This window comes from Piliocolobus tephrosceles, chromosome 3, assembly GCF_002776525.5.
Source record: "Piliocolobus tephrosceles isolate RC106 chromosome 3, ASM277652v3, whole genome shotgun sequence".
Taxonomy (NCBI): domain Eukaryota; kingdom Metazoa; phylum Chordata; class Mammalia; order Primates; family Cercopithecidae; genus Piliocolobus; species Piliocolobus tephrosceles.
In genome coordinates this window covers 105,037,120-105,058,034 of record NC_045436.1, presented here as the reverse complement: position 1 = coordinate 105,058,034, position 20,915 = coordinate 105,037,120, and the positions used below count along the sequence as shown (strand labels likewise).

At 39.5% G+C, this 20,915-nt stretch overlaps 1 non-coding gene across 1 annotated transcript; it reads left to right on the top strand.

Annotated features, from left to right (window-relative positions):
- The first annotated feature begins 8,201 nt into the window (after nucleotides 1-8,201).
- Nucleotides 8,202-8,308, top strand: LOC111549423. Its single transcript, XR_002733732.1, has one exon. It is a non-coding gene; the product is annotated as a U6 spliceosomal RNA (small nuclear RNA).
- The last annotated feature ends 12,607 nt before the right edge of the window (nucleotides 8,309-20,915 follow it).

Genomic DNA, 20,915 nt, shown 5'->3' with positions numbered 1-20,915 from the left:
TGATAATGGTGAGCAGGTAATTAGCTCATATCTGGACAATCCACCTATCATCCTTAGGGTATGAGCTTTGGTTTATGTGGTCAATAATGGTAATGGATATAGGTTGAATAATCCACACGTCTCCCTGATGAGTGGTGGTGGTATGCCTGGCTCCATGATAAATTAGGATCTACCATGGAATCTATGATAAATTCAATCTAAGTCCTTGACCTCAGAAACAGCTTAATTTGATGAGCACAACTATATAGTTATATACGCCTCTTATAACCTCTGGACTGATACATGTCTCTGACTTTCAGAAGAAAAAAGAGAAAAAGCACAACCATACCTGGTTGACATTTTAAAAGTTTTTTCCTTTTAAAAACAATGCAAGCTTGGCAAAAAATGAAAAATATAGAAAAATCATTGAGGAACAAGTCTGTTAATAATGTGCAATGTGTCCTGCCTGTATTTTTTTCTTTGCATTTTTGCACATTTCAGAACATATTATTTTGCATTCTTTTTAAAAACTTAAACTTATATCAAAGTTTTTATAAATATTATTTCAAATAGCTGCATAATATTTCATTGTTTGTGTAGAACAGAATCTTCTTAACATCTTTAAGAGAACTATGTTGACCTGTAAGTCTTGCTACTTGCTAGTTTTGTAAATTTAGGAAATTAATATAACCTTCTGAGCCTCAATGTTGTGAAGATCGAATTAAATAATCCCTGTAAAGAGTTTAGTACATTGCCTGGTACACAGCAAGTATTCAATAAAAGTTGTCAATGATAGTAACTTGTCTGTAAGAATTCTTGTTCCCATTTCTGATAATTGCCTTAGGAAAGATTTTTAGATATGAAGGGCAAAAGATCTAAACACAGTTACGATTCCTAATGAATACTATAAAACTCTTCTATGTATATAATAATAATTTATGTCCCACCGGTAATGGAGAAGTAAGTTTCTTACCAAGCCCTTGACTACAAAGGGAATTTTTTTTTTTTTACTTTAGCTTATTTAGAAAGGAATTTAATAGCTTATTTAATAGGTTAAAATATGATATCTTAGGCCAGGTGCGGTGGCTAACACCTGTAATCCCAGCACTTTTGGAGGCCAAGGCTGTGGATCGCCTGAGCTCAGGAGTTTGAGACCAGCCTGGGAAACATGGCGAAACCATGTCTCCACAAAAAATACCAAAAAATTAGCTGGGCATGGTTGCTCGCACCTGTAGTCCCAAATACTCAAGAGGCTCAGGTGGGAGGAACAACTGAGGCCGAGAGTTCAAGGCTGCAGTGAGCTGTGATCACGCCACTGCACTCCAGCCCAAGCAACAGAGTGACACCCTATCTCAATTATTTTAAAAAATAATAATAAATAAGTAACACCACACCACACACACACACACACACACACACACACACACACGGTATTTTATTACTTGTTAAACTGGGGTTTTTTGATTTTTTCAAAGAAACGTAAACATTACATTTTCTTTCTTTTTTGTGTGTAAACTGGTGAATTTTTTATTAGTATATTTTGTTGTCTGAGTCACTTTAATTCCTTATTCAAAATCATCCAGAGCCACATCTATAGTATCTCTTCAGTGCCGTCTCACACCCAACATTCCACATCCTACGATGGCTGAAATATCTCTTTCCACCTACTCAGTCAATTTCTCTCTCTCTCTCTCTCTCTCTCTCTCTGTCTTCCCCTTCTCTGTCCCTGCCCACCCCCGACCTCCCTCTCCCTTTCTCCATTAGATAGCGTTAAGCTTGCTAAGGCAATGCTGCTCAATCTTGAATAACCTAAAGAATCTTATTAAAATATAGATTCTGAATTCCTAATAAACACTCTAATAACACTGATGCTGTTAACTTTTCAGCCTACTCTGTATGAATCACTACGAGTATCTTGTAGTTGATCCAAGCTATTGAAGCCCATGAAAAGCACCTCCCTTCAAGATTTTCAGTGTTTGAAGGAAAAAGCTGCAGATGAGATTTCTTCAAGGGAAAACTAGCTGGTCTCCACGAGTCCTCACAGAATATAAATGCCCATGGTCCAAGGTCCAATGTGTTGAGGTCTGTAATTTCCCATTCTAGTGGCTGATATCAGGATTTTGATCACCAGTTATCAATTAATTTTGATTTTAAAAGTTCATTGACACCCTAGCATCTAACATCTTATCTGCCATGTTCTATTTGCCACCACAGACCTCTGTAGGTTCTGGTATCTTGCTAGCCACTCTGGCCTTACTGCCTGTTAGGATAAATAACCATGCCTAAGATGATTAAATGCTATCATCTGGCTTCTGCCATTCTGGAATCCTGGAAGCTGGAATTCCAGGAGCTCCATTCCATGGTAGCATCTTTTATTGTCAACACAGCCTGCAAATAAAGTTATAACTGAGCTTCTCAAACATTCTATAGGCCCTCTCACCAGTGAATTCCACACTACCTCAGGGAAGGTAATATCCTCCACAGCCAACCATGAAACTGAATCAAGCAGTAGGATCTGTTCTTGCAGAATCAACCCTTTCTAACACTTCCAGGTTTCTTGGGCCTTCTGACCCCTTCCACAACACTCTGCCAAGGCAGTTCCAGTGTCCCCACCTCATCATCATGTCTAAGGGCCAAGGAGCCATTACAGGATCATATTAGAATCAATTCCAGGTGTCCATCCCAGTACCCTGAACCTCAAGTCATGAGTGAGTGCTCCAATGTCAACACATTTTCCTCTTGTCGGCCTTAGATTCTATCCCCTTCCCCCACCACCCTAGTTCAACAAGATATCCATTCCCACAAATGTTATCATGCTACTGTCCATGAGCATTAGCAAGAATGGGAAGGTCTTTTGGTGTGTAAGCTCTTTCTGCACAGAGTTGGGAAAGTATTTCTCTATTTTGAACTGTACCAAAACCTGACCCTTGTTATCAGTCTGGAGGCAATAAGGGAAGTAAGGGAAATTCCAGGGCAGTGCCAAGGACATCTTGCAGGACATTTGCCTCAGATGAGGTCTTTGCAAGGTCACCAGGCTATTATCTTCTTATAAGAGGGGAGGAGGCTAATTCTGCCAGACTGAAGAATTCAGAGGAATCTAAGGGGTTTAAGATTTTCACTGCCCAAATATTCTCTAATGAGAGCTCAAGATCACACTTATTTACTCTTAGGGCCCTGACTTTGTCATATGAAACTTATCAAGGCTGTGCATTCAAGTGTTCTTTGCAGTTCAGCTACCCATACACACCCTTACAATTAGATCCTGGATGTGATTTCCCATGGCAGAAGGAGATAAGGGTCTCTTTAATTATTGCCATAGAAAGATTTTGATTTTCATATCATGCCCAGTATTTCCTCTTTTCAAGGTTTATAAAGGAGTTAATAGATGCCAACCAAGTAGATAACTCTTATAGTTACCATAGCCCCATAGCCTCTATACCACTAAAATGCCACAGCCTAAAACAAGCCTGTACCTTATCTCAATCCACTATAGATGAGTATATTAGTAATTGTGGTGCTATGGCATGCTAGGGGTTATATTGTCACCACTCACTTAAAATCAGCAATGGAGTTTTTGCTATAGTTTAACAGGTGGAGGATCCAGCTCTGAAATCCCATCCTAAGGGTCTGCTTTCTGGGAACTCTTTTGGTCTCAACTGACACTCTCTGAAAGCAGAGCCTAAGATAGGTAATTTATTAAGAATATGATATCAGGGATCAGATGTACTAGAATGAATGAAGAAGGAAGAAAGAAAAGTATACACAATAATGCATTATTATACTAGCCAACACTACAGGTTACTGGTTCTTAGTTTCATGGGACTGCCTGACAATTCCTATCAAATGTGTTTGAAATAGCCCAAATGGATAAAGAGGGAAGCATGTATCCACCAGTTCCCATTCCCTGTTGGTTGAGGGTAGTCCTCTGGGTATTAATACCCTCACGCTTCCAGACTGTATAAGCATAGGTGTGCAGTAGATTTCTATGGGCATCAAAGAAATCCTGGGCCATTTCTCTCACCAAGATAAAATCCACTAGAAATGGAATAACTGTGTGTATGAGCCTGTTCTCATGTTGCTATGAAGAAATACCCAAGACTGGGTAATTTACAAAAAAAAGAGTTTTAATTGACTCACAGTTCCACATGGCTGAGGAGACCTCAGGAAACTTACAATCAGGCAGAAGGCAACTCTTCAAAGGGCAGGAAGAGAAAGAATGAGTGCAAGCAGGGGAAATGCCAGATGCTTATAAAACCATCAGATCTCATGAGCCTCAGTCACTATCATGAGAACAGGATGAGGGAAACCATCCCCATGAGCCAATCATTTCCCGGTGGGTCCCTCCCACAACACATGGGGATTATGGGAACTACAATTCAAAATGACATTTGGGTGGGGGCACAGCCAAACTGTATCATTCCCCCCTGGCCCCTCCCAAATATCATGTCTTCACATTTCAAAACACAATCATGCCTTCAAAAACAGTCCCCCAAAGTCTTAACTCATTCCAGCATTAACTCAAAAGTCCAAGTCCAAAATCTCATCTGAGACAAGGCAAGTCCCTTCTGCATATGAGCCAGTAAAATCAAACACAAGTTAGTTCCTTCCAAAATACAATGGGGTTACAGGCATTGGATAAATACACCCTACCCTTTCCAAGGGGGAGAAATGGGTCAAAACAAAGGGGTTACAAGCCCCATGCAAGTCTGAAATCCAGCAAGGCAGTCATTAAATCTTAAAGCTCCAAAATGATTTCCTTTAATTCCATGTCTCACATCCAGGTCACACTGATGCAAGAGGTGGACTCCCATGGTCTTGGGCAGCTCTGCCCCTGTGACTTTGCAGGGTACATCCTCCCTCCAAGCTGCTTTCATAGCTGGCATTGAGTGCCTGAGGTTTTTCCAGGCACACGATGCAAGCTGTCAGTGGATCTACCCTTCTGGGGTCTAGAGAACAGTGGCCCTCTTCTCATAGCTCCACTAGGCAGCCCCAGTGGGTACTCTTCTCCAATCCCACATTTCCCTTCTGAATTGCCTTAGCAGAAGTTATCCATGAGAGTTCCATCTCTGCAGAAAACTTCTGCCTGGACATTCAGGTATTTCCATATATCCTCAGAAATCTAGGCAGAGATTCCCAAACCTCAATTCTTGACTTTTGTGCACCCAGAGGCTCAATACCACATGTAAGTCATCAAAACTTGGGGCTTGCACCTCTGAAGTAATGGCCTGAACTATACTTTGACCCCTTTTAGCTTTTGACCCTTTTTTAGGCTGGAGCCAATGCAGCTGGGATGCACCATGGCCTGAGGCTGCACAGAGCAGGGTGGCCTTGGGCCTGGCCCACAAAACCATTTTTCCTTCCTAGGCTTCTGGGCCTGTGGTGGGAGGAGCTGGCATGAAGGTCTCTGACATGCCCTGGAGACATTTCCCCATGGTCTTGGTAATTAACACTGAGCTCCCTGTTACTTATGCAAATTTCTGCAGCCTGCTTGAATTTCTCCCCGGAAAATGGGGTTTTCGTTTCCATTGTCTCCTCAAGCTGCAAATGTTCCAAACTTTTATGCTCTGCTTCCTCTTGAAACTTTGCTGCTTAGAAAGTTCTTCTGCCAGATACCCTAAATCATCTCTCTCAACCTCAAAGTTCCAAAGATCTCCAAGGCAGGGGCAAAATGCTGCCAGTCTTTTTGCCAAAGCATAGCAAGAACACCAGTTCCAACAAATTCCTCATCTCCATCTGAGGCCACCTCAGCCTGGACTTCATTGTACAGATCACTATCAGCATTTTGGTCAAAGCCATTCAACAAGCCTCTAGAAAGTTCCAAACTTTCCCACATTTTCCTATCTTCTTCTGAGACCTTCAAACTGTTCCAACCTCTGCCTGTTACCCAGCTTCAAAGTTGCTTCCACATTTTTGGGTATTCTTATAGCAGCACCAGACTACCACAGTACCAAATACTGTATTAGTCCATTTTCATGCTGCTATAAAGAACTGCCCAAGACCAGGAAATTTATAAAGGAAAGAGGCTTAATTAACTCACAGTTCTGAATGCCTGGGGAGGCCTCAGGGAACTTACAATCATGGCAGAAGGCACTTCTTCACAGGTCAGGAGGAGAGAGAATGAGTGCAAGCAGGGGAAATGCCGGATGCTTTTGAAACCATCAGATCTCATGAGCCTCACTCACTATCACGAGAACAGCATGGGGAAATTGCCCCATATGATTCAGTCACTTCCCACCTGGTCCCTCCCACGACATGGGGGGGTTATGGGAACTACAATCAAGATGATGAGATTTGGGTGGAAACACAGTCAAACCACACCACTGTGTTATCTTCTTTAGGCAAATAGCATCTACTTCTGGCATTGGTCAAAATAGGAAGAGCAGATAAAAAGTTAAAAGTACTAGATTTTAGTTTGAATTGCATGCTGATTAGGTAAAATCTCTCTGCAAAGCTTATGATCCATATTTCTCTAGTCTAGATTTTGTCCTTATAGGAGCATAGCTTTCATAGTTTAAAAGGCTCCATTCTGCCGTGATGGTCTTGGCTTTAGCTGTGTGAGCTTCTTTAGTAAATTGTAGGTTATTCTTTGAAAATGTTCAACTGAAAAGGCCCTTGACCACGGTTTAGAAGGTTGTCTTTTAAAAAGAGAAACCAACCTGCTTCCTGCATACATTTATTCCACTAGAAATGCTAACTGAAAGTTAGAGAGCATCCTTCTCCTTCATTTTATTCTCTCTTCCTCCTTAACCTCCTGCTTCTCACTAAATAAGTTCTAACATTCTGTACTATGTGTCCTTTTAACATCTTAGGCTGAAATGAGACAGTTGAGCAAAGAGAAAATTTAAGTCATCATTACTCACATCTAAATATGTATTATTAATATGTGCATATGGGAATAATCATCCTTAATTCCAAGTTTTTATCAAAACAATGTAAGGATGATCGGAATTTTCATTAGGAGAAGGAGAAAGTAAAAATGGGCCTGGGAGACAAATCTGTGAGGTATGGATGTGCAGAGTCCCACATGAGCCTGACGCCTCTGAGCGTTAACACATGGTCCCCCATCAAAGGTCTGTATATGCAACTCAGCTGCTGCCCTGACAGAAGATTTGGTGTTGTTAACACACACTTCATTAAAATACCAGCTAAAATCCAAGTTTCAAATCCCACAGTTTGTGTTAGTTGATAAAACTCAATTGCTTCTAATTACTGTTAGTGCAGCTTTAAAATAATATTTTGTTGTAATAAAGGACTCAATATGACAAGTGAGAATTGGCCCACTGAACTGGAAACACCAGGCCAGAGGGAATGTGTGCACACACAGCATTCACTGCTCTGCCTGATTTGTTCTTCTGAAAATTTTCCAAGCACCAAACAGAGAAAAAAAATGACCAGTCTTCAAATGGATTTTGAAAGGATGGGGATGACTCAAACATTAGATACTGTTTGCCTCTCTGATTGGTCAATGCAGCTTAAGACATGGAGCATGGAGGTCAAATGAGACAGGCAGAATTGTGGTTTTTCGATGCTTTCGTGGAGCATGTACCAAAAATAGCCTATGTCCCCTCCTTGCAATGTTTCCATTTACTTCCTCTACCTGCTTTCTAGAAGATTGTAAAGATTAGCACATTTGATAAGATGAAACATCTTCAAATATTAAAAGTTGTTGGTCTTAGCATTGGAAAAGAAAGGAGAATCTTCTCTCTCACCAATCTCTTCCCTTCACTGCAATCCAGAAACACAGGTCTTAAGATGTCTGCAGTAGGCTGAACTACTTTCCACCTCTGGCCTTAATACCTGCTTCTGTCCCAAACCCCTACTCCCTCCACCCCACCCCTCTTAACCTAACTCCTATTCAACCTCTATGTCTCAGCTGAAGCTCTAATCCTGAGGGAAGCTTTCCTGACCCTCCATGTTCAAGCTAGTCCCTCATTGTCTACACACGTCATTACATCCTACATGTCTCCTTCAGGGCATTTTGATCAAAACTATGATTATTTGCATAGCTATTTGTTTTATCTACTCTCCCAGTTAAGCTCAAAAGCATAAGCACCCCTCCATCCTCTCTGTTTGCAGTCATATACAAAGTACATAGAACATAGTGACTAACTCCAAAGTAGATAACAAAGATCAAAAAATGCAAGTGACTTTTTTAAAGTATTGAGAAGACTAAGATACTAATATGCAGATCTTGGCTATGAACAAGGTGAAATGTTTGGTGAGTGCTGGCTTCAGCAGCACATATACTAAAATTGGAACAATAAAGAGAAGACTTGCATGGCCCCTGCACAAGGATGACACCCAAATTCGTGAAGTGTTCCATATGTAATTGTTTTAAAGAAAAATTATTATAATTAAAATGTTTGGTGAAACAGACCTCACTCAACAAGACAAAAAGGAGAATCTTCTCATCTGTTGGTAAAGACTTCGGAGGAAGTTATCAAATCCTCTTGGAGAAACCCAAGTTTGTAAATTGACAAGCCATTCTCTATTAGGAAAAACACTCCTCTCAATGTTCTATCCCACATGAACAGGTGTCCCAGATTGGCTCATATCAGAAATATCTCTACTTCTGCCTGGAGACATCACACTGTTTAACTCATGCACAGCCATAAATTCCATCTTAGCTCTAAATTCTTATATCATACTTTTGAGAAATATCCCAGGTATAGATCTCCTTCAATTTCCAGCAATGGAGAATAAAAATAATGATGGTAAGTGATATTCATAACAATAATAATAAATTAACAGGTGGTATTCTTTGGCTGACTGGTATCCATTCCACCTTCTCCGGCAGTAAGTTCCTGATATCTTTAGTGGAAATGAGAGTTCCCCAGTGGTCCCCAGTGGTTCTCTGTCCTCTCCTGGATAGGATATTCAGATGCTTACTTCTTGGAATTTCAGTCTTGAGAAAAGTAGCAATAAGACAGAGAAGGTTTGAGTTCATTCATTTCAAGGCAAGCATCCTGGAAAGATTATTGGGGAAACTCTCTCCCTAGATCTTTGCCACCACCATGAACTGCTAGCACTCCTTCTATAGTTGGACCAGAATGCCCTGATTAGCCTGGAAGCTGGCCAACATCCTTCCAATAAATATTTTGCTTCAACAGCCAGATTCTGTTCCTATTAGTTTCAAACAGTTTCAACCAAATTATCCTGATACAGTGACTATGAAGGTGTAATAATGATGATAACAAATTCATGAGATTTTATAGAAATCCTTTTCTTTTTTGAGACAGGGTCTCACTCTGTTGCCCAAGCTGAAGTGCAGTGGCATGATCACAGCTCACTGCAACCTCTGCCTCCCCAGCTCAAGCAGTACTTCCACCTCAGCCTCCCAAGTATCTGGGACTACAAACATGCACCACCATCCATGGCAAAGTTTTAAATTTTTTGTGGAGACAAAGTCTTGCTATATTTCCCAGGCTGGCCTACAGCTTCTGGGCTCAAGCGATCCTCCCACCTCAGCCTCCCAAAGTGCTGGGATTACAGGCATGAGCCACCGTGCCCAGCCAGAAATCTTTATCAAAGCTCAAGTCATTGTAAGATTACTGTGTTCACTTATCCAGATAACTTCTCTTAGTAATTCAAACTTAAACAGTTCTCTGTTACTTGTTTAACACATGAAATGAACAAAACAAGTCTACAAAGACCAGAATTATGATATAATCTAATCTCTATTCTTTGAATTCCTATTGTTTTAACTTTCATAAGCATTTGCTGGATTGAAGAATATATAATTTTTCTAAAATTATCCAAATGTTTCCTTATTGAAATATTTGAAAGTTCTAGCTGGGTGCCTTGGCTCACACCTGTAGACCCAGTATTTTGGGAGGCCAAGCTGGGTGGATCACATGAGGTCAGGAGTTTGAGACCAGCCTGGCCAACATGGTGAAATGCTGTCTCTAATAAAAATTAGCCAGGCGAGGTGGTCCATGTTTGCAATCCCAGCTACGCATGAGGCTGAGGCAAGGGAATTGTTTGAATCCAGGAGGTAGAAGTTGCAAGGAGCCAACGTCACACCACTGCACTCTAGCCTAGGTGACAAAGCGAGACTTCGTCAAAAAAAAAAAATTTTGAACATTCTAAAAAATCATTTCTGTATATAAAATCAACAGCTTTCATAATCATTGTTAATTATTGTAGCACATTTATACATCAACTAGATAATAGAGTTTTATGATATAAAGGTCTTAAGAAAAATTTTACAGTCAGGCGTGGTGGCTCACACCTGCAATCCCAGCACTTTGGGAGGACAAGGAGGGTGAATCACCTGAGGTTAGGAGTTCAAGATCAGCCTTACCAACATGGAGAAACCCTGTCTCTAAAACACAAAAATTAGCTGGGCATGGGGGCGCATGCCTGTGACCCCAGCTACTCAGGAGGCTGAGGCAGGAGAATCGCTTGAACCCAAGAGGCAGATGTTGCAGTGAGCTGAAATCTCATCATTGCACGCCAGCCTGGGCAACAAGAGTGAAACTCTGTCTCAAAATCAAAAAACAAAAAACACACACAAAAAAAAGGAAAGAAAAATTTTACTTCAAGTTAAGTCTAAAACGCTTACTTATATTTAAAAATGCATATTCATAAGCTGTACTGGACAGCTATGCGACATAACTAACCACTTCAAGATTTAGTGGCTTAAAAACTACAACTATTTATTCTTGCTTACATATCTATAGGTCTGCTGAAAGTCAGCTGGTCTAGGCTGGTGACTGATTCAAGCCATAGGATTGACTGGACATGGTTCCTCACTGCAGGCTGGGCTCAAGTCTACTCTGCAGGTGGACATTCTGGGCCCTAGGCTGATGGAGCAGCAGCTGCTTGCAGGAAGCTCTTCTCATGGCAATAGTAGAGGGGGAAGATGGAAAGTGTATTGCACAAGCACATTCCAAGTCTTTGCTTATATCACAAACACCTACATCCTGTTGTGCAAAGTATATCACCGGGTCAAGCCCAACACTGATAGGAAGAGGAAATATATTTTATACACATGGGAGGAGAAATAGGTGAGTATTTCCTAAATAATAATTCAAACTGTCATATAAACTAGCAATGCATCTAAAAGCATACCTCACTTATTTATATAATATTCTTACACTGACTAGATATAATGGCAACTTACTTGATCATCTACAAATTCAAGAATAGCAGAAGTCACATTGAAAGTGGCAATTAGCTAATTGGCTATTCACAGTCTAAGGCTGAAGCTGAAACCACACAGTAGATTAGAGATGAATTCTCAGGCAAATGATGAAACATCAATTCACTCAGTAACTAGCTCAAAGCTACATAGCTTTGCAGTGGCGTAGCTGGGGTTTAAACCCAGATTTTCTCAACTCAAATTTCATGTTCTTAAGCACTAGGCTATAGTGCTGCACAGTAGGTATTATGTCCCCATTTTGGAAAAGAAGAATTGAAGCACAGAATATCGAAGCAAGAAATATTTACTATTTGCCAGCCATTGAGCCAGAGGGTTTGTCTGTATTATTTCATTGTATCCTTAAATCTCATGAAATAAGAATAATTTTCTAGAATTTACAGACTAGAAAATAATTGTAGAGGAAGCTTTTAAAATGTACTTTTCTGAAGACAGGCAGTCTTTAGAATTTTGAAACCAGTCCATTTTGTATAAACACAAAACACATGCTTTTCTATTAAACTGTATAACCATCCCCAAACACTCGGCAATCAGTCCTGAAAGGCAGTACCTGAACCAATGCATCAGGACCCAGTGATTTCTCTATTATTGCCCCAGCAACCAAATTTCCAAAACCATAAACTGCCTTAATACATGACTTAACAACTAGTGAAAGCATTTGAATTTAAGATTGTCCAACACATATTAGTTGCTGTAAATATATGACATGTCCCTTTCTTAATTCAAGCACCATCTCTGACTTTTTTAATATAAAGGGAAGATAAGTGATGTAATATTTTTCAAACGTATTGTCTTTTACCATTAGGGAAAAAATTACATTGTAAAGGGAAAAGAGGTCTACACGTTAATTAAAACCTTCCACTTATATGTTCCATTGTCACCATGTATGGAACAATGTTGCCTCCTGTCACTGATTTAAAAATAACAATAATAAAATCATGCTTTTAGGAATTCTTAGTCACTGTCCATAGAATGTAATCAGGATTCTTTTAATTGATACATTAAAAATCCCTTTCAGGTTATTGTGCTTTGATAGACTTTACAATGCATTCTTTAAGAAAATATCACTTTTGTAAAGCTTTCAGCAAAGTGTTATGAATATACCTTGTATTTCAAAATATAAAACTAAACTCTTCTACAATATTCTATGCCAATTTTATTTGACTCCATGTACAGAGAATCTCAAACCAGAGAGTTGGCTATCCTTTGGATAATGACTCATTGTGAATTATACCACCTGCTGATTAATTGAAATTGGAATGACTGAATCAAAATAAAACCAAAAACAGGCCGGGCGCGGTGGCTCACGCCTGTAATCCCAGCACTTTGGGAGGCCGAGGTGGGCGGATCACAAGGTCAGGAGATCGAGACCATCGTGGCTAACACGGTGAAACCCCGTCTCTACTAAAAATACAAAAAATTAGCCAGGCATGGTGGTGCGTGCCTGTAGTCCCAGCTGCTCGGAGGCTGAGGCAGGAGAATGGCGTGAACCCGGGAGGCGGAGCTTGCAGTGAGCCGAGATGGCACCACTGCACTCCAGCCTGGGCGACAAAGCGAGACTCCATCTCAAAAAAAAAAAAAAAAAAAAAAAACACCAAAAACAATAGAAAACTCATTTGCTATCTCAACTTAAGGTGATCACATAAAAAAAAGTAATTGTAAAGTAGTTTTAATTGTTTTAATGTAATGAGCTCACTGTTAGACTGGGTAAAATAATAATTTTATTATTATTTCCTCAAAATAATACACTCCCTCAAAATTCATGTTCGCCCAGAACCTTAGAATGTGACCTTATCTGGAAATAGGCTTTTGCAGATATAATTAGTTAAGATGAGGTCATACTGGTTTAGGGTGTGCCCTAAGTGCAACGACTGCTGTCTTTCTAACAAGACCACGTGAACACAGAGGTAAAAGGCCATGTGAAGACAGAGGCAGAGATTGCAGGGATGTTGCCACAAGCCAGGAAACACCAGGAGCCACGTGAGGCTGGAAAAGGCAAGGAAAATTTCTCCCTGATGCAGTTTGGCTGTGTTCTCACCCAAATCTCATCTTGAACTGTAGTTCCCATAATCACCACGTGTTGTGGGAAGGACCCAGTGAGAAGTAACTGAATCTTGGGGGCAGTTACCCTCATGCTGTTCTCGTGATAGACAGTTCTCGTGGATAGTCAGTTCTCGTGAGATCTGATGGCTTTACAAAAGGCTTTTCTCCTTTTGCTTGGCACTTCTCCTTGCTGCCGCCATGTAAAGAAGGACATGTTTGCTTCCCCTTCCACCATTATTGTAAGTTTCCTGACACCTCTCCAGCCATGCAGAACTGAGAGTCAATTAAACCTCTTTCCTTTATAAATTACCCAGTCTCAGGTATGTCTTTATTAGCAGCGTGAGAATGGACTAATACACTCCCCTAGAGCCTTTGAAGGAAATCAACACTTTGATTTCAGACTCTTAGCTTCTACAATTGTGAGAGAATAAACATCCATTGTCTGAAGGCAACAAGTTTGTGGTAATTTGTTAATGCAGACCTAAGAAGCTAATACAGCCTCAAAGCATAGATTTTATATATTTGGTCATATACAAATCATTGATGCTGATTCTGTCTCCAAATGGAATTCCACATAACAATGGAGGTCTTGCTACATGGGAAATTTCATATCCATCTTGTCTACCCATGTATGTCTAGTGCCTAGCGCAGCACTGGCACACAGTAGGTTCTTAATAAACATTTACTGAATAAGTGAATGAAAAATATATCTTCCCATGCTTTTGAATTTTGAACATAATTTGATTTCTGTGTGTTGCTCAAGTTTGGGGCCAGCTTATGAGAATACATTTTGTTTCTGACCAAGTTCACTGGCTTTTATTTAACAAGTGTCGGAGCCAAGTCTTGATGCCTAGTGTCTCTGAAAATGATAATTGGAAAAGAAAGTAATAGTAGCAGTAGCAGTAGTGGCAGCAGAATCTAAGAGAAAATCCAACCCTTTCATCCGCACATGTGTGCTGGTCCTTTCACAATCCCTTTATATAATTTCTGAGTCATCAATAAAGCTGAAATAACCTAACCACAGGGTATCTGGAATACAATTTTCACCAGCTGTGCCTATCAGACCTCTTCTTTAAAAAGTGAGCTTGCGTTGCGTTGTGTAATAAATTGTTACAGAAATCTTTCTAGAAGTTAGAAGTTATTCTGGCATCTGGTTGAAAGTTACTGTGAGCATTCTGGAAGAATTTCAATAGGAATAGAAAGGACAGGGAAGTGAGTAAAGTCATTTCAGAACCATTCTTGAAGGGTAATGATGGCGTTCCGGAGGGATTTCAGCGCTCAGCTAGAGGGCAGCAGAATTATTGCTGAATTATTCCTTGTGGAGAGCTTTAACCTCATGGCCGAAGTGTATTCAAAACAATTCTGCTGTGATAGTAAAAAATATATATCCATGCTGTGCATTCCCAGAAGAGCATTTTGGCCTGCTTATTCACATGAGCCAAGAACTGAAAAAGAGCTGAGGAGCAAATTGGTAAAGTGCTACCACAGAGATTTCACTCTAAATGCTGGTTGGGGAAGCCTCACGGTTTCAAAAGGTTAGAGACATTAGATGTTTTACAAGGTATGTGCCGAAATGAATAATTCATAGAAAAATGTTCCTAAGTCTATTCAGGTAAGATTATACGGTAAAGTAAGAGAAAATGCCAGGTTAAAAACAAAAGCCAAAAATCTCTTTTCTATGTGATCCTGCAGAGCCCTCTAAATTAATCCTCCACATATACCCTGTGCATAGCACTGTGCTGGGTACTAGGGAGATACAGCAATTGTATCTATCTCAAGCTAACTGAGCACATAGGACATCCATATAGTCAACAAATACTTATTTAACACCTACTAGGTGTTGAATACATTCTGAAACAACGTCCTTGACCTAAAACAGTGTAATCAAGTAAGAGAGACATCTAGAAAGAATAAATTGCCATCAATCATGGAAAAATCAGCATTAAAAGTTTATACAGGACAGATTGTACAGGCAGTTAGTGAGCTCACCCACCTTCCTACTTCCAGTCCTATGCCTTTCCCACCCACCCTCTCCCACGGCTCAGAACTCCTCCCCATGGCCTTGCGAGGTCCTGTTGTGTTAGGAACTCTGATGATACAGCCAACCCTTATCTCTCTTTGTTTTTGCTTATTTGTTTTTGTTTTTGTTTTGTTTTGTTTTGAGACAGAGTCCTGTTCTGTCACCCAGGCTCAAGTTTAGTGGCATGATCTTGGCTCACTGCAACCTCCACCTCCTGGGCTCTTGCCACTCCCTCTCATTCAGCTTCAGCCAGTTCCTTTTGCCTTAGGCTCCCTGGCCTCAAGGCCTTTGCCTAGGAAACCACCTTAGCCACTTCACATCTCATCACATGGCAAGTTCCTTCCCATCCTTTAGGTCTCAGCTTCAATGTTACCTTCTCAGAAAAGCCCCATGACCCTGACTAAAAAGTATATATTTCATTTTATTCTCTATCTCAGCTCCTTTTTATTGTTTTCTTCTTGATGCCTACTCACAATTTCTAAGTATTTATTTATTTACTTAGAGACCTTCATACCAGACTGGCAGGTATTATACTATCTCTGTTTTGTTCACCATTATATATCCAGTGCTTAGCTCAGTGAGTGCATAGTAGTTATTCAATAAAATTAGTATTTTACTAAGCACAGTAGTTGCTTAATAAAATATATTGATTGAATGAATGACTTAAAGTGACCAACATTACTACTAGCCCAACTAAATAAAAATAAAATTCAAATCTCAATTATAAATTCTTTTTTTTTTTTTTCAGAGACTGGGTCTCACTCTGTTGTGAAAACTGGAGTATAGTGGTATGCTCATGGCTCACTGCAGCCCCAACCTCCTGGGCTCATATGATCCTCCCATCTCAGTCCTCCAAGTAGCTGGGACTATATACCCAGGTGGGTATACCACCACACCTGGCTAATTTTTGTATTTTTTGTAGAAACAGGGTTTGGCCATGTTGCCCAGGCTGGTCTTGAACTCCTGGACTCAACTATTCCTGCCACCTTGGCCTCCCAAAGTGCTGGGATTACAGATATGAGCCACTGTGCCCATCCCTCAATTATAAATTCTTATTCTCCACAAATTCAGTGCTCAAGATAGTGGTTTACAGGGAAATGTGAAAGGCAGGTTCCAGTTAGAATAATGCTGTTTCTGTTTCTATTGAAAATTAGGAACTGATTTATGGTGATTTGATGGAATGGATTAACAGCTCTAGAGGGAATCCTTTCCAGTCTACCTTCCTTCCACCAATCAATCCTCTTGCCTCAGGAGATCAAGTGATGATACGAGTGGGTCAAGTCCAAAGATATTAATTGGGATACTTAGTATCATAAAACAATTTAAATAAATCACTGTTGGGGCAAACACTGTCTTCTTTTCTTAGTGTAATCCTACAATCTGAATGTTAAAAACACAGAGGACTAAGATTTGGGTATGGGGATAAGGGGAAGAGAATCAGGAAGGCTACTCTGCAATCTTGATCCTGGCTTCTGGGCTGCCTGTTGCAAGCTAGAAGAGTTATGGATTCCATGTGTTATGATCTGGATCATTAGGAGACTCTTCTTAGGTTGAAGTAAAAGAGAGAAAGTTTGAGTGGAACTGCAGGAGTTTGAAAAGGGCATGACCTCCCCATACCATCCTTAGGATCTTGATATAGTTTAGTAGTTGTTTTATAGTGTAGACTCAGGACCCTAAATCCTGGGAAAATAACATCTTAAACAACCATCCTAACACAATATATTCCCCCCCAGAGACTTGTTGGTAGTAAATAGAAAACTTTTGCTGATGGCAACAATCCCACGGAGAATGGCAGATTCTACTGAAATTTCTAGAGAGCTGAATGAACAAGGAAAGCACAGATTCGGAGCTTGGATTTTAGAAAATACAACAGAAGATGGTGTGGGGCAATTAACAAGTGGGAGATTATTGCCATGTAGTAATATGGTGCCTCTCTTCACTCCAGGGGTCTTCAGTAAAGTTATTAACCTCAAACAATTCATGAATGGGTTTGAAAACTGAAAAGTTAGGAGGAGCTGAAGTCTATAGTTGCAAGGGTAGAGCTCAAGCAAGATGACACATATGGAAGCAGTCCAGAGACAGAGGCACCAGGGGGAGATACACTATAGGATTTGCACTAATCATGAGGAAGGGGCCAGACTTGTACAGACTGTGTGATAGCATGAGTCAAGTTTCTAAAAATCAAAGCATTAGAGAAGTATGTATGACATTTACTTTAACTATGGTGGTCCCACATGGGTTCCTTCATCTAAAGCACTCAGTTGTATTTGGATTTGATTACTACCTTAAAACGGGGAAAAGTGGGCCTTCTACATAATTGTCAACCTGTGAAGAGAGAGAAAAATATAACACACACTGAGAATCAGGCACTAGGGCCCAGGTATTTCTTAAAGCAGCAAATTATCCAAGTGATGAAGTAGTTGGCACAGAATTGGTTACAACAGTTACAGCCCAGCACTTGAGACTCATTGATTCAGGAAATTGTAGTTTTCTTCATATTAACACGGGTAATCAAGAGTTAGTTTTTATCACCTGACAGTTGTTAGGAATTATCTTTCCCTAATAATTTTTCTCTAATGTTTATTAAAATGCAGATTTTTGAGCCTCAAAAGGGCTTACTGAATGGGAATCTCTTGAGAAGGAAGCCCAGGAATCAAAAGATGACACAAATTTTTCTAAGTTGATTGAAGTTTGAAAACTATAGTTCTTTACTTTTTATTCCCATAATGTGAGACATTTCTGTGCACTTCCACTATCCATCTCACTTCCTATGACCAGATTGACTAATGTGTTCCAGATCCTTCTTTCCCTTGCTGTTGTCACTACTGTAACTTCTGCCAAATAAAGGGTGCATCTTCATCTTCAATGGGGTAGTTCCGGATCGCTGGCCTAAAGTATTACATATCAGCTTCTAACTACTCACATTCCTGCACCAAAACTTGCACTTCTAAGTTTCCAACATTTACCTCCCAGTGATGGAGTGTTAGAAACTTATGTATGGGATTATATATGATCCAGCAATTCCACTTCTGAGTAGTGATAGTGAAAATGAACTTAAACTTCAAAATAATTGAAAGCAAATATTTAATCAGATATTTGAATACACCCATGTTCATAGCAGCATTATTCACAGTAGCCAAAAGGTGGAAGTAGCCCAACTATTCTTCGATGGACAAGGGATAAATAAAATGTGGTCAACAATGGAATATTATTTAACCTTTAAAAAGGAAGGAAATGCTGATACGTCCTAAAACACGGATGAACCTTGAAGCCATTATGAAGACATTGTGCTAAGTGAAATACGCCAGTCACAAAAAGGCAAAAAAGTGTCATATAATGTATGAGGTATCTGAAATAAACAAATTTATAGAAACAGAAAGTAGAATGGTGGTTGCCAGAGACTGAGAGGAAGAGAAAATGAAGAGATGGTGCTTGTTGGATATAGAGTTTCAGTTTTGCAAGATAAAAAAATCATTGAGATTGTTTGCACAACAATGTGAATATTACTACTGAGCATACGCTTGGGAATGGTCAAAATGGTAAATTTTATAATATGTGTGCTTTATCATGATTAATCATGAATAAAAATAATAACAAATAAAAAATTCAGTTGCCATTTGGCTTAACTTGTTGTCATTGTAAAAAAAAGACCTCCACACATCAGACAGTTGTCATTATATGGCACCATTTTACCTGAACATGGCTTCAACTATGCTCTCCAAGTATGTAAGTTTCTTGAGTCGGATAGAAAATGCCTTACCTGAGATTCCAACAACAATCTTCTCTAGCTCCCATTTCGATCATTTCCTCCCATAGGTTGAAGGGCAGTCCTCATGGGTGATTGTTGGTGTCCTTTTCCAGACAGCCTAGAAGGAAGAAATTAGACTGATCAGCACTTTAAAACATTGAATGTCCTTCAAGGACAGCAACTTATACACAGAGGCCATCATGGGAAAGGTAGGTACATTAATCATCTTCCCGGCTGGAAACGAAGGAGAAGAAATAAATAAACAGCCCATCATCATGATCAGGTATCAAAGGTTCGTTTTAGGTCATACCCCCATTAAAAAGATTCAATGTTGTCAGGGGCAATGTCATGAATCTCCTGTACTTTTTTTATGAGTAATTCATGCAGGGAGGAATCACCCTCCCTATGAACTCCGTAATGAGTGTCCCTGTCAATTTCTCTGCCTTTCCACTTTTGGTCCTCTCAAAGCAAGTATGGAGAAGCGCTATATATTTACTCCTGCATTGAGTGCCTGTGTCTTAAATAAATACTAAGTGAAGTTAGTGCCACTGGTAAAAAAGTCAATAACTTAGAAAATAATATTAGCATTTTGTTCTATGTTTGGACTTTATCATGTGAGGTTATCATTTTAAAGTTATTACTTAAACATCTTTAAAATAGCTCACTTTTAAAATATGCATTTGTATAGAAATACTAGAAAATGCTGACAACCAAAAAAGATGAAAAATATGAAAATAAACAACTCTCAACTTTCCAGTGATAACAATTATCAATTATTAACATCTTATCATACCCTACAATTTTTTTTTAATAATAGAGACAAAGTCTCTCTATGTTGCCCAGGCCAGTTTCAAACTCCTTTTTTCAAGTGATCCTCTTGCCTCAGCCTCTCAAACTGTTGGGATTACAGGCATGAGCCACTATGGCCAGGCACAAAATTTTTTTAAAATGTATATGTGTGCACACATACACACACACACACAAATAGATAAATATGTTTTGAAAATTGATACCCTATTGCCCATTTTGGTACGCAGGATTCTGAGATGACTCCAGAAATTTTGTGTCAGACACCAGAGGTATCCCAAAAGAGGGCATTGGCCTCTAGAAACACCAGGAAAATATGTGGAGGGGTAAACACAAATCCATACCAACCCACTCAAACACCCCCAAGAACACAACCTAATGAAGCAGTGTCAGCAACACCCTCTGTATGTGGGAAGAATAGAAAATTGTATTGATATCTTTAAATGGAGGGATTATAGAAAAGAAAAAAAGAGTAAAATAAGACATATTCCCCTTCCTATTCCAGAAAGTAGGTTAGGAAAAGAGACATTACCGATTAAAATTAGTCCTTCTTTAAGAAAATAAGAAGCCAGAGACTTATTGTGGAGAAAGTAAACTTCCCAGCTGTTGGGTTTAGAGATACGTATTTTTGACTTTGAAATTCCTTTAATAGGCTCCATCATTTTTTACTTACGTGTTTTTAAAGTGTGGCAGCTCAACTCCCACCCAACCTATTCCCCAAGCCTTAACCAGTGGCAAAGAATATTAAAATAAAACCTGAATAAATAAACAAAACTCTGAACCTTTATTTTATGTGAAAACCAAAACAAGGTCAAACTCTTTTCCCTTCTAATAGAATGCCCAAAGAAGAAAACTTTTCTCACACTGTTAAACACAGTCATCATCCGATTCCCATGGGCAGAAATGCCAAGTTTGTTAGTATGGAAAAGAATTTAGATGATTTTTCTCTTTCTTGAAAATAGAATGATTTAAAGCCCAGGGAAAAATGTGTTAACTCCTGAAAATTTCTGATTCCTGACAAATTCTCTTCCTAGAAGAGTTTATTTTTACTTCCACTATTATAGATATTCACAATAAAAAGTTTAATGTATCTCAGTTTTGTTTGCATTCTTTTTAATCATGGAATATACATTCATATTAAATAATTTATTGTTTTC